Here is a 14,408-nt window from a genome sequence, read left to right as displayed (position 1 = left end):
AAATAACTTTTATTAAGTGCTTATTGTACGTTGGGCACAGTGCTATGATCTTTTTATGTATTGTGCCAGTTAATTGAATAGTTACCCTAATCAGTGTTACTGGCATGGCTGGCTTGCAGATGAGGGAGCATAGACCCAGAAAGACAAAGCATTTTTCTCACTATAATATAATCAGTAATAAAAAAAGCTATGACTGACTTCTGCTGAATGCTCACTATGTGCCTGGCATTGTGATTTAAAAGCATATTATCAGTTCTTAGGACCACAATCCTGGAGTCAGAGACTATTGTTATTCCTGCTTCACCATGGAGGGTATAATAAGGCATAGAACATTTCAGTACCTTGTCCAAGGTCATACAGTTACGCATGGGCAAGGCCACATGTGGCAGAGATAGTGGTGCTTATCAAACATTCCATGTGCTCATTGAGATCTCCTAGAGTCCCTTGCAATGAGTTGTGGGCATGTGACTTCATATGGACAATGGGCTGTAAGCAGAAGTGATGTGTGTCACTCAGTGCAAATAGGTTATCTGCTGACTCGTTACCCCAATTTACACCTTGGCGTTAATTCCTTTTCCAGTCCTGTCTGTCTTGGTATATCTCCTGAGAGAGCAGTGAACTGTGGAGGGGGTGGAGGGAGGAGAGGCAAGAGTTTGGGATGGGTTAGGGGCAAGATTGGTCAGCGTGGCAAATAGAGAATCACCCTCCCTTGCTTCAGAATTTGGGCTCCAGCTAGCTGTTTAGAGAATGAAATCACTCTTCTGTGAGTGGATCCCACTAAATTGCCAATCCCTTTTCTCAGGGCTTGAGGGTGAAGGGCGGCAGCATCGCTCTGATTTGGGGAAACAAAAAGGCACAGACTCTCAGGAACAATTTACCGTCAGCTCTTGTGAGTAATTCTCGGCTCTTAAGGTCCTGTTACACATTGTTCCTGTGCCTGGAGTCTCATCCCTGTTCTCTGATGGGCTAAACTTTATGCCCATGTCAAAGCTCAGTTTAGGCTCATCTCTTCCAGGAAGCCTTCCCTGACTGGCCAAGAGTGGGTTAGTTTTTCCTTTAGCCCCAACTATTCCCATCACTGGAGCACCTGCTCTGTTTTCCGTGCTTTTGAGGACTCCTGTCAGGCCCCTTATGGGCTGTGTTCCTCCCCCAGTGAGGTGAAGAGTCCTGACCCTGCTTCTAGATCATTCTCTGAATAGCCAGGACCCTGAAATTCTTATCCCAAATGGCCTTTGCCTATTTCTAAGTGCTGCAGGGTTTCCTTCTCCAGACTCTTTTCACCAGAGGGCAGGTGGTTTAGCTGGTGTGCACGTCTGGTTCTGGATGACCAAGGGGGTGGTTGCTTGGTGTGGAAGTGATACTGGATCAAGTTTGAACACATTGGTGGGGTGTCCACATGAGACCCCTTGAAGTACAGGGTAGAACCTGGCATGAGAAGAGAAGGAAGGCAACTTTCATAGCTCCTGCAAAGGCTGATAGTGGGCCGCCATCACAGCACTGACTCTACGATGTTGCTCTGATTCTCCTGCTACTAGACTGTGAACACAGTTTGAGGGCAGGAATTCTTCTTAATTCCCAACTGAGTGAATTGCCAGGTGCCTTGTTAATTGCTGCACTGTAGAGAAGCACTTGGAAATGGGGCTACACTACAGCTCTCCCATCTTCCCATCTGGAGAAATATTTTTGTAAAGGCTGAAAGTTCACCCAGGTTCTCTCCCTCTGTGCACCATCTGCAGAATTCAGTTGTCTGGGGGTGCCTGGGCTGGTAATGAATAAGGAACCCTTTCCTGGCAGACTTCTTTCCACCACCTGACCTATTTCTAAAAGGTGAAGCTTCATTTACAGAATTGGTGAAATCAATTGACCTTGCAAAACTGTAAGGAGACCACATCAGCCTAAGAAGACTTGATCAGTGAGTTCTCAGTGGTGAGCTGGGGGAGAGAGATGGATGTGCTGTGAACAAAGTAGGTTGAGACTTGCCCAGCCAGCAGGATGCTTCCATTCCACCAGAGTGGAATTTCTGACCTAACTTGTTTATTCAGGACCTCAGCAGTTCAGTTCTGTTTAACACTTGATTTTAAAAATTGATTTATTGAACACCTATTATGTTAAATATTCAGGATTTTTGTGAGTCACTTGTAATTGAACGTGGTAGAGATATTTACACAATGGAGATCAACAAACACTACCATCAAGGCTCCCTCCCCGCCATCCACCCTCAACCCACACCAGCCACAACTGCTTACCCTGAGGGAAACCTCATCCTGTTAAGGAGTGCAAGACACAAAAACACATCACTTCTCTTCTTTAAATCTTTATTATTTAAATCATAAAAGTATATTTGCTTGTTGTAACAATTTCAAAAGAACAGAATGTATGAAACATGAAAGACCAGTTCTCTATCTTCTAATCCAATGTCCCCTCTCCTGCAGAAGTTAACTTTGGCGTATAGCCTTCTAGAATTTTTCTACAGTTATGCAAACACATAAAAGCAAATTTTTTTTTAGATAAATGGAATGAAGCTACACATATTTTTTATGGCTTATTTTTTTTCTCTAGAAATATATTGTGGACATTTGTCCAAGTTAGACCATATAGATCTATACCATTCATTTTAATAACCTTCTTAATGGCCAATTAGGTTGTTTCATTTCTTTTTCTTTTTTTTTTTTGCCTCTACAAATAATGTTCCAATAATTATGCTGTGCATGTAAGTATGTGTCTGTTTGTATGCACATGTAAGTGTATTTCTTTAGGATGGATTCCCGGGACTGAATTGCGAGTTGTTAAATAATATCTTGGTAGACAGTGCTGAGTTATTCAGCAGAAAAATTGTACTAGTGCTACCCACTTCCAGCAAGCATGGGAATGTTTATTTTTCCAAGTTCTCACCAACAATAAATGTTACCAATACTTTAAGTTTTGAAAAGTTGTTAAACGTTATATTTTATTGTTTTAAATTGCATTTTCTTAATCACCAGTAAGACCAAGTGTCTTGCTTTTCATTTGTATTCCTATTCTTTCGTGAATTACCATTTCACCTTCTTTACTCTAATTCTATTAAATCACTCATTTTAGAAATCAAATTATAGGAGCTCTTTAAATAAATGTATTTTGGCTGTTAGTTTGTAATATGCATTGCAAACATTAGCTTCAAGTCTCTTTGTCTTTAACTTTGTATTATGTTTATCTATCCAGAAGTTCTATAAAATCAAACTATCCAGGGGATGGTTTTGTGTTATATTTATAAAGGCTATCTACACCTCAAAATATAAAAGCATCATCTTATATTTTTCTACTACTTTCTGTTTTTCTCTTACATTTAAGTTCATTTGTTTGTTTTTATCTATCCAGAATTTATCTTTGTGTGGTGTGAGATACGGAGGGAAAAGATATATGGAGAAGAATGTTTCTTGCAATAGTGTTTATAGCAGCAAAAAAACTGGAAACAGCTAAATGCCCTTTACTGGGGGAGTGACGAAGCATACTGTGGTAAATCTACATCATAGGATATTAGACAACTCATAAAAAGAAAAAGGTCTATACCTATTTTCATGGAAGGATATCTTTGTTGTATTAGGAGAGGACACATTTCAGAGAAATGTATATGGTATATACAATGTGAGGGCTTATGCTTAAGGCCATGTAAGTTTTGTACTGCTAACTCCATCGACTGTGATGTGATGGGAATCCCTGGAATTATGCAGTCACCCTGTTGACTGCACTGCACCATTAACTATACAGGTGCTGCATACTTTGCTGGCCTCCGGTGAGATCCTTCATCTCCTGTTTTATTTTGATATACCCCTGGGGTTTCTCTTTCTTAGGAGGCCCCCAAGTGGGTTTCCAAGAAAGCTCTAGAGAGGCTCCATTCCAAAGCATCCAGCAGGACCCTAAAGACATGCAACCCTTCCCACTAAACTCCAGCAGTGCAGACCCCTTCCACCATAGCCTCTATTCTCACTTTGCCAGTTTAGATCCCACAGTCAGGTTCCTGCTTTCTGACTTTTCCAGCAGAATCAGGCACTACTCTGTGAATCCAGATTCACCCAAGACAAACATATGAGAAAAAAAGTGCTTGTTTTTGTAAGTCACTGAGTTTTGGGGTGGTTTCTTATGCAGCATTATTGTGAAAATAACTGATTGGTTCTCCCCATATTCTTTGAAAACAAAATTCTCATTTTATTGAGGTAGCAGTGTGCTCAGCTAAAAGAATACATTTTTAAGCTTCCTTCATTGTAGATGTGTCTGTGTGATTAAATTCTGTCCAAAAAGGTAGAGTGCTGAGTCAGATTTCTGAAATCTGATTGAAAGGAATGGACTCCCCTGAGAGATACACCCCTTTAGCCCCTGTCCGTCCCTTCTTCTTTCTGCTTCCAGCTTCACAGATGAAAACTGGAGCTTCAGAGGCTGTCTTGGATCACAAGATGCCTTTGGAGGGAATTCAAGTTCTAGGATAGTGGAGGAGAAAGGGAAGAAAATGGTCCCTGATGACTGGAACCACATTACAGTCTGGATTTCCTGCCTCAAGACTTCTCTTATTTGAGAAAATAAGAAGCTTCTATCTTGTTTGGGCCACTCCTAATCCTAACGGATAATGTAGTGTAATGCTGAGTGAGAATGTAGACTATAATTGTCTACCTGTGCTCTCCCTGTAAGTATATTAAAATAGAACAGGTGAGAACAGAGTAGAAGTTACTAGAGCCAGATGATGTGAAGGTGAGACATTTGCTGAGTGATGAATGGTTACATTCAGCCTGTGTTAAAAGGCAGTGTTCTGGGAAGGAAACTAGTTTTGGCTTCTGTGAGCAAATACTAGTCGTGTAATATTGGGTATATAATTTAACTTCTCAGAGCCTCAGTTTTCTTATCTGCAAAATAGAAACAACACAGTAAACCAGAATTATGTACTGGATGTTTGCATTCTACCCCACCCCCAATTCATATGTTGAAATCCTAACTCCCAGTGTGATGATATAAGGAGATGAGGCCCTTCAGAGATAATTAGGTCATGAGGGTGGAGCCCTCATAAATGTTACTAGTGCCCTTATAAAAGGGACATCAAACAGATCTCTAGCCTTCTTTCTGACATGAGAGAATACAGTAAGTCGGCACTCTGCAACCCAGAAGAGGCCTCTCACTGGACACTGAAGATGCTGGCACCCTGATCTCAAACCAGTCTCCAGAACTGTAAGGAATAAATTTCTGTTGTTTATCAGCCACACAGTCTATGGTACTTTGTTATAGCAGCCTAAACTAAGACAGGCAGTGTGCCAGAGGGCAGCTAAATCACCCTCCCAGGCAGGAAGCGAGTTTGGGCTTCTGGTTCTAGCTATGAGCAAATACTGGTGGTGTCAGCTTGGGCCCATCATTAACTTCTCTGAGTCCCAGTTTTCTCATTGGCAAATGAAAACAATACAGTAAAACTCTGATGAAAAGTTAATTGTGTTAAAGTGAAATTAGTTAAAACTAGTGACTATAAAATTTATCATCCTTACCAATACATTTTTGAGAGTAAAATGGATGCCCCTGGGACTTTTTGGCTACACTAGGTATAATGCAGCTGGGATTGGGACTTATCTTCCTCCACCCAGTGGAGGGAATTTTAAGTCCAGTGTTTGGTGCACATGTTATTTATAATAATCAGCCTAGTTCCTACACATATAATGAATGAGGACATCTTTTTGTTTTTTTCCCATAAGGTAACTGGAAGAACAACTATACAGTCATATATTCATTAATTTCATAATAATCCCATGTTTTATGCAACTGAATTTTTTGGCCCCATTTATCCCCCTAATATATAGAGTTTTACTGTAGCAACACCTACAGATGACTATCTCTCAGGGTTGTCACAAGGATCACATGAGCATCTGTAAAGGGGCAATGCTTTGAAAACTGTAAAAGCTTAAGGGAATGTTAGGTATTTTCACTGAATGGAGGAAAAACGTGAAATGACAGTCATTGGGTTGACAGTAATCACACTGGAACATAAAAATCAGTGGCAAAGAGATGCCATGGGCCGACATAAATGCTGTGTAAACAAGACAGCAGTTACATCTCCTCTCCAGGCCTTATCTCCTGAATATGACCTTTGGGAAAATTGTGATAAAGACATGTTTAGTCAAAAATAAAGAAATGGAAATGGAAGCAAAAAATAGGTCTGCATACAGTATTACCCAAGTTGATTTCCTCTGCCAGCTAAGCTCATTATGGTGTAATTGTTATTGTCACTGACTGCAATGTGTTATTAAGTACAAAGAATTATGATGATGATTGTTATTGTTGCAATTGTATAGTAAATTGACTCTTTTAAAGCACTTTGAAAGCATTAAACAATTTTCCTGTAGGAGCAGGCCAAGGAGGGGTGCAGATAGTTGCTGTTCCTGGCGATGAACCCATGTGAAATTCTGCCTCAGATATGTTCTCCACTTACCTTGTTCCCGGGACGTTAGTACTTCATTCCCATTCATTGATTCACATTTATTCATTCACTTACGTGCACTTATTTGAGTGCTCACTATCTGCCAGGTGCTTCCTACAGCAATAAACAATACTGCAGAAGATGCTGTCAGTTTCCTGCTCACATCCCCTGAACTTTCAGCCTACTTGTGAGGTTTCCAACTGCCAGTGTCTGTATCTTTTTGCCTGAGGGTATTCTCCAAGGCAGTGGAAATTCACTTACCATCACACTCAACAACCCTTAAATAATGGCTGGTAGGAGTTCGTGTATAAATACCCCCACTCCTTCACCTTTCACATGGGATAACTCTGAGGCATGTGTTCTGCATAGTTTCCCAGAGTTACCCCTTGGGATTAAAATTCAGTTACCCAGAATGGCAGTGGCTTGATAAAACAGTTTCTATTTATTGCTTTCCCTTCCCGCTTTCATTGCCCTACTGGGGCTATCTGGGATCTCTTCCCAAATAAAGTACTTAAATCTGATCCTCATTTTAGAGTCTGCTCCTTGGGAGAATGCAAATATTGACACCATAGCATGGGATATGGGATTTAATAGAAAACCTTTTTCTTACATGAAAATGGAAGGCCTTGAGGAAGTGAAGGTCGGGAAGGGGGAAGTTAGTGCATCAGAGAAATAGTCCCTCATCATGTTTGCCTGAAGCAGAGGCATGGGCAGACAGTTGGAGTTTCAGGAAAATCCGAGACTCTATGTGTGCCTGGCTGCTGACGTGAAACTCCAAGGGAGGTGCTCATGGAAATGGATGTAGAAATTGCTGTCTCTGAGAAATCTGTCACTTGGACAGGGTTCAGTCAAGTGCCTTGTGGTGAACTTGGGGCAACTGTCTGTCAACAGGGCTGCTAGCCAGGAACGTGAGCTGGATGTGGAATGAGAGGAGAAGGCAGGCACACGAGGACCCTCTGGGAATATCTCCATTTGCTTCTCTTCGTGTTTGACCATTATAACCTCCTAAAGAAATGGCCTCTGCTTTTCTTTTGCCTTCAAGATCGCACATGAGTTCCTCTTAGTCAACTTTAACCTAGAGCCATAATGGAAGGGGATTCTAGGAATGTATTTCCCAGCCACAGATACGAGTGTTGGTGCCAAATTGCCCACACATGACATTAGAACATTTAACATATGGTCTTGTTGGATTTTTCTGCCTTGAGGCTCCCTCTGGATGGGGAATAGACCACTGCAGCCTGTGGGCCAAATCCTGCCCACTGCATTGTTTGTAAATAAAGTTTTATTGGAACCTAGACATATCCATTTATCATCTATGGCTGCTTTCTCCCTACAGTGAAAGAGCTGAGTAGTTGTGAAAGAGATGATACAGCCACCAAACCTAAAATATTTACTAATCGACCCTTACAGAAAATGTTTGCCAACCCCTGCTCTGGGTTGTGGGGTCTGTGAGGGCAGGGTCTGTTTTACTTATTTTTGTGTTTCCAATATCAGTTTCTCACACACTGCATGGAAGAGTCTGATAAATATTTCTGAAGTGATTGAATGAATTTGAGTGATAAAACATAAACTTATACAATTATTAACACAGAAATTGATATATTAAGAAATATAAGTAGACAAAGTTGCTGAAGAAACCAAGAGCTTTGTTCTTTGGGGCAGAATATACGAATTGTTATCAGGTAGTATAGGAGATAGCAAGAAATTTTGGGTGGATTTGAAGGAGTACTAAGTTCCCAGAGGAGTAAGGAAAAGAGGAATGTAAAATAGAAATTAGAAACCTTAGCTTTTAGATCTGACTGTCATTTTCAAGCTATGTGATTTAGAACAAGTTATGAAGGGCTCTCTGAGCCTCCTTTTCTTCAGCTATGGGATAAGTGTAAGAATATTGTCTTGATTGTACTCAGGGTTTTTGTGTCAGCCAATGACATGATGGTGTGAAATGCTCTGGAAACTGTAAAGCACTGCCTAGATACAAGGGATTACTTTGCAGTCTGAAATCATTTTCAAAATTAATATGGAGCACCAGGTTGGTCAAGGCTATGTTCTATTTGTGCTTTCCTAGGGGTCTTAAACCTCAAAGGTTTGGTTGAGTCAACCAGGACTTATGACGGTGCCTTTAATGTGAGCTGAGGTGCCCCAGAAGTCAGAATACAGGATGGGGTGCTGGTGGAAAATGGCCTTTTCCTTCTCAAAACTCTTCAGGCCTTCAGTTTCTCCCTGGCAATAGGGTTAATCATTGCACCTGATTTTTCAGCCACCTTTAGGTAGCGTATTGATTTAATATTTCTTCAGATGTTAAGAAATACGTGGTCTGCTGACAGCAACAGGGAGCTGTACCTCGAAAGGGGAATCTGGTGGCTTGCTCCCAGCTGTCCTGGCTAGGAACCTCCACAATCACTGTTTTTTTTTTTTAATTTATTTATTTTTGGCTACGTTGGGTCTTTGTTGCTGCGTGCGGACTTTCTCTAGTTGCGGTGAGCAGGGGCTACTCTTCATTGCGGTGCGTGGGCTTCTCATTGTGGTAGCTTCCCTTGTTGTGCAGCACAGGCTCTAAGTGCATGGGCTTCAGTAGTTGTGGCACGTGGACTCAGTAGTTGTGGCTCGCGGGCTCTAGAGCGCAGGTTCAGTAGTTGTGGCACACGGGCTTAGTTGCTCTGCGGCATGTGGGATCTTCCTGGACCAGGGCTCGAACCCGTGTCCTCTGCATTGGCAGGCGGATTCTTAACCACTGTGCCACCAGGGAATTCCCTTTACTGTTTTTTAAAAAATTGAAATGTAGTTGACATATAGCAATATTTTAGTTTCAACTGTGCAACAGAATGATTCAATATTTGTGTGTATTGAGAAATGATCACACTGTAAGTCTAGTTAACATCTGTCACCACACAGTTACAATATTTTTTCTCGTGATGAGACCTTTTAGGAGCTACTTTCTTAGCCACTTTCAGATACGGAGCACTGTTTTACTAACTGTAGTCACCATGCTGTATACTACATCCCCAGGACTTGTTTATCTTTAATTGGAAGTGTGTACCTTTTGACCCCCTTCACCCATTTCCCCCAACCCCCTGCCTTTGGTACCACCAATTTGATCTATTTATGAGCTCAGTTTTTTTTTTGTTTTTTTGTTTTTGTTTTTTTTTGCGGTACGTGGGCCTGTCACTGTTGTGGCCTCTCCCGTTGCAGAGCACAGGCTCTGGACGCACAGGCTCAGCAGCCATGGCTCACGGGCCCAGCCGCTCCGCGGCATGTGGGATCTTCCCGGACTGGGGCACAAACCTGTGTCCCCTGCATCGCAGGCGGACTCTCAACCACTGCGCCACCAGGGAAGCCCTGAGCTCAGTTTTTATTTTTATTTTTTTAAAGATTCCACATATCATTGAGCTTGAACAGTATTTGTTTTACTTGGTCTGACTTATCTCACTTAGTATAATGCCTTCAAGGTCCACCCATGTTGTTACAAATGGTAAGATTTCCTTCTTTTTACCACTGCGCCACCAGGGAAACACCCACAAGCACTATTTTTCAGAAAATTGTTTTAAATACAGTTTATGTTCCTTTTGGGGCAGCCTTCTTTTGCTTCCTCCCTTCTCGACAATCAATGGGAATTGCAGTGTCCAGGCATGGTATCTAACACACTATTGCTGAATGGAGTCATTTCACGGTGAAATAAGCTAAATGGAGGAGAAACGTGCTTTGGTAGAATGCTGAAGTTCACTGTGTCAAAGCAATCAGGTTCCAGAAATGATTTGCAAAAACCCATCTCTTTACTGTTTCAGAGCACTAAGACAAAACAGAATCTGTGGAGCTGGTCCTGGAACCAGCCTCTAAAAGGAGGGCAGGGCTTCTAGGGAGGAAGAGGAAGGGGCTTATTTTAGAATGAATTCCTCTGGGGTAGGGGCTCTGCAGCACCCTTCTGCCTCCATCCTATGCCCCTTAGAGTCCTCCACTTCCAAGGCAGGATAGTTCACTAGTCTGACTGGACTCTATTTAATTTGTGGATTAAATGGTGTGCTGTAAAGGTCAACAAAGCCTTCTGGATTCTCCTTCCTTTATCTTGTGTCTCTAAGTGTGGGTGAGGTCAAAGTGTTCATTCTTCTTAGTCCTCCATTTCCTCCTTCTTGTGTTGTCCCCAGCACTTCGGTTTGGAGAAGTAGGAGGCAAGGGTGACCACCCCATCCTGTTCTGCCCGGGACATTCCGGATTGTAGCACTGAAAGTCCAGCATCCCAGGAACCCCTCAGTCTCAGGTAAACAGACAACTGACCACTCTAGACCTGTTTCATCCTCTAAACTAAAACACATACCCCAGCTCAACTATTAATAGGGTGCCTTGTTTTCGGGATTTTGGAAGCTGCCTCAGGTCTAAGTTAAGTGCTGCTTAAAGCTTTTAAAAATTTTAAATTCTCAGTTGTCTTCTGTTCCTTGTACCTGTTCTCTTTTTCTGGAACCCCCTGGAGACAAGAGGTGAAGGGCAGGATGGGTCCCCTGCTCTAATGGTTCTAAAAGTGACCGTCAACATCTAAGATGACTGTGTGTTTTATACACACAGATACACAGGGGCCCTGCAGTGAGGGGGCAGGGGAACAGGAAAAGCAAAGAGGTTTGTGGGGACCAAAGAAGAGAGAGGAAAATAAAGGTTTTTAAGAAAATGGGCCACTTCTCCAAAGGGGTCTTATTTGGGAGGACATATGTTTAGATCAGCAATATTGAGTTCCCATGTTGTGTGGGGCCCTGGGCCAGGCTCCAGAGGTACTTGGATGAGAGGACACAGCTCTGCCCCCAGGGGGCTCCTCGCCTGCTCTCCTGGTGGCTCTCAGTGGGGTGAGCTTGCCTCCCTGCTCATGTGGCTGGGAAGGAAGGCTTGGGGTGGGGCCACCTGGAGCTCCACACCGAGGCCTCTGTCCTTAGCTGGGACCGGTCTGGAGACCCTCTGGAGTCCTAGGGAAAGGGAAACGTCACTGGTTTCTTGTCCTGGGATGAACAGCATCTGTCATCCAGCACACACGGGCCTTGATCTCTTTAGAAGCCAGATTCAGTGAGGTTCAGTGTCCTTGGCAGGTGATGAAAGCTCCTCACACCAAATTTGAGATGGCCTGCTTGCCTTCCGGCCAGAGGGGCTAATTTTCTGTCCTTTAAGAGATGTCAGTCATTGTTCCACAGCCAAATTCTACAGAATTGCTTAATCCTGGTGTGTTCTAGGGTCACCCCAGGTATCGAATGGACTGCTTTCTTTTTTTTTTTTTTTTTTTACTATGAATCTGGTTACCAGTATATTCATAGGTATATCTTACAAAAATCCAAAAATTTTCATTCTTTTGAAAAATTAGCAACTCTGCAAATGCCAGGCCCCATTCTTTGAATAACGACAACCCTCTGGAGTTGAATAGGGACTGTCTGCTTTAGAGACGGCGTGAAGTTCCGGGTCCCTGATGCCACCAGCCCGCATTCCACCCCCACCCTCCCACCCCTTGCTGTCTCTCACATTGTAGCAGTCAGTGGCCATTTCTCATCCCTGCTTGCCCCTTTCTCATTTATATCACCTCCTGGAGCCTACAGATATTGCCAGCCCTGAGTTAGTCTGTAATCATGGCACCCTCTTCCATAGTGACCATTTCGTTCCTCCTCTTCCCGCTTCCCTCCCTTTCTACCCCTGCCCCTCTCCTCCCACAGCATCTCACTACCAACTAGTGTAGCTTTATGTAGAACTGGGCATCACCTAGAAGGTATGTAGACCAAATATTTACATACAATGTCCATTTCAAAATAACCATCTAAATCAGCAGATCTCAGAGTGTGGTCCCCCGATCATCAGCAGTATCTACTGAGAATTTATTATAAATACAAATTCTCAGGTTCCACCTGGATCTCCTGCATCAGAAACCCTGGGGGTGAGACCCAGCAGTCTCCCAGGTGATTTTAAGTCTGAGAATCACTGGTCTACACTTTCAAGATGCACAATTTTCTGAAAATAACATCTGAGCCCATGGAAGGTAATTTACTTCTTTGGCTCTCATCTGAGCATCATGAAAATCCCTCCTTGTTTTCTCTCCATATGCAGTCTGTGGAGGTGAAAGAAATGTCTCTTTGCCGTCCAGAAATCACCATTTCCTGAGGTGTCTGGAGGCCTCTTAGCTGAAGTCTTGTTCAGTTTCAGTTCTGTAATGTGTTTATTGTGGTCCAGTGTTTCCCCGTCACTGGCAAAAAGAAGAGAAGTGGTAAAGACCCTCCATTGTGGTCTGTTAGTCTTGACCATGTATTATTAGTTCTGCTCATTCATTGTTCCTTGGGTATAAATCTTGCCTCTTCCAACAGATGGTAAGTTCCTCGCAGGCAGGTGCTGAAAGCTCAGCAAAGTCTGGCTGACTGATTTGAAGGGAACAACTTCATTTGCTTCTTTAGCCAAAGGTGGTGGTAGGGACTGTACAACTCACTTCAGATTCAACTGAGGATGGCTTTGTGAGCAAGAGGGCCAGGGTAGCTCCTGATCCTGCCCCTCTGGTGCAGATGCATTTATCAAATGATGCTGAGTCCTCCAATGGAGTTTCTGCTCTCTGAGGATTCTGCAGGTGCTCCTTTGAGAACAAAGCTGGGGAATCGCTTTCGCCCCAACATGCTGACCATTGCGCCAGGACAGAGTAGAACCCTGATTCTGGGAAGACACAATGGGTGATGGGTGACAGTTTGGCCACGGTGGCAACACCTGGACAGGATGTGATACACTTAGACAGTGCCATCCATTTAATACCAGGGTTGAGTCAGGTAACCGCATCAATTTCTTCAGATTCCCTAGAAATTGAGGCACAGAGAGGGTAAGAGGTATGTCATAGCTTCTAAGGGGACTATTCGTTCATTCATTCATTCATTTATTCACTCACTCACTAAATTATTCCATACGCCCCTCTTAAGCTCCTGCTGTGTGCCAGACAATGAAGGTTTTGTGTGTGTGTGTGTGTGTAATAAGCTTCTTTTCTGTCCTGATCCAAATAATGGCTTTGATACTTCTGCAATTGATTTCATTAATTAAGTTTTTTCAAAATATTGGAGGCATAAGAACTGGATACAAAAGAATGCTAATTTCCGAATTAGTATTTTGAGCTAAAGCCCTTGCCATTTTTAAGGGAAGATTGCTGCAGTGGTATTGGAATTCAGAAACAGAGCTTCTGTTTTTCTCCTCTCTCATTTAAGCTGGGTAGACTCCCACCCTGAGAATGAGTTTCTGAAATCTCCAGGACTGCTGCCCTAGTTTTCCCCTAGCTCTTGGGATGTATCCATTAGATGCTGGAAATTTTACCTTTTGCTTCCTCCCTCATGGCTCTTTCTTTGTTTTGGATCAGAAAACTGATGAGAAACTTCTTCTCTTCCAGTTTGGCTTTTCCTTCATTGTCCTTTTGCCTTGCACACATACATGGTGATACAGGATGGCACTTAGAGAGAGAAAAAGTGCCAGGGGGAATGTGTGTGTTTCAAGCCTCTCCTTCTGCTGACTGCATCCATCACACATGTTTCTGTATGACCTTCTGGCCAAGGGGGGAATTCTTCTGGAGAATGGTGACATGGAAATTGGATTTACCTATAGAGAGCAATGACCTCACTCTCTCCTGCTCTTTCAGGATTTGGCAATGAGGTGGTTGTTTCAATGGCAGAGTTTCACTCTGAGGAAATCCTGCCTGCTCCCCTGAATGGCTTCACACTGCTGTAGCCCTTTGCCTTATTTGGGGTCGTGGTGGGAGTGGGAGGTGTTCTGATTTATTCTGGGGAGCAGAAGCTTCTGATTCAATTTCTTTGATAATTTGAGAGCCTCTATTGGGAGATAGGTGGGATGCTGAAACATGCTGCTCATGGCTGTATCCAGGAATTTATATTCTGGACCAGACTCCTTGGTCCAACCCATAAGACCTTTGATGATCTATGCCTTGCAGCCTTGCATAAGTCATAATGTTTGGAGACTTTTGAGAATAGTTATGTGCCTTACACAATAG

The 14,408-nt window shown here is 42.9% G+C and overlaps 1 long non-coding RNA gene across 1 annotated transcript in view; it reads left to right on the top strand.

Moving 5' to 3' along the window:
• Positions 1-10,630, top strand: part of LOC137233071 (uncharacterized) — a 130,838-nt gene extending 120,208 nt beyond the window's left edge. The window contains exon 3 of the long non-coding RNA XR_010947281.1: positions 10,564-10,630. This is a non-coding gene — a long non-coding RNA (uncharacterized lncRNA). The remainder of the gene's footprint in view (positions 1-10,563) is intronic.
• Positions 10,631-14,408: the final 3,778 nt, after the last annotated feature.

Source organism: Pseudorca crassidens, chromosome 10 (assembly GCF_039906515.1).
Source record: "Pseudorca crassidens isolate mPseCra1 chromosome 10, mPseCra1.hap1, whole genome shotgun sequence".
Lineage (NCBI taxonomy): Eukaryota > Metazoa > Chordata > Mammalia > Artiodactyla > Delphinidae > Pseudorca > Pseudorca crassidens.
This window is presented reverse-complemented; position numbering and strand designations above follow the sequence as displayed.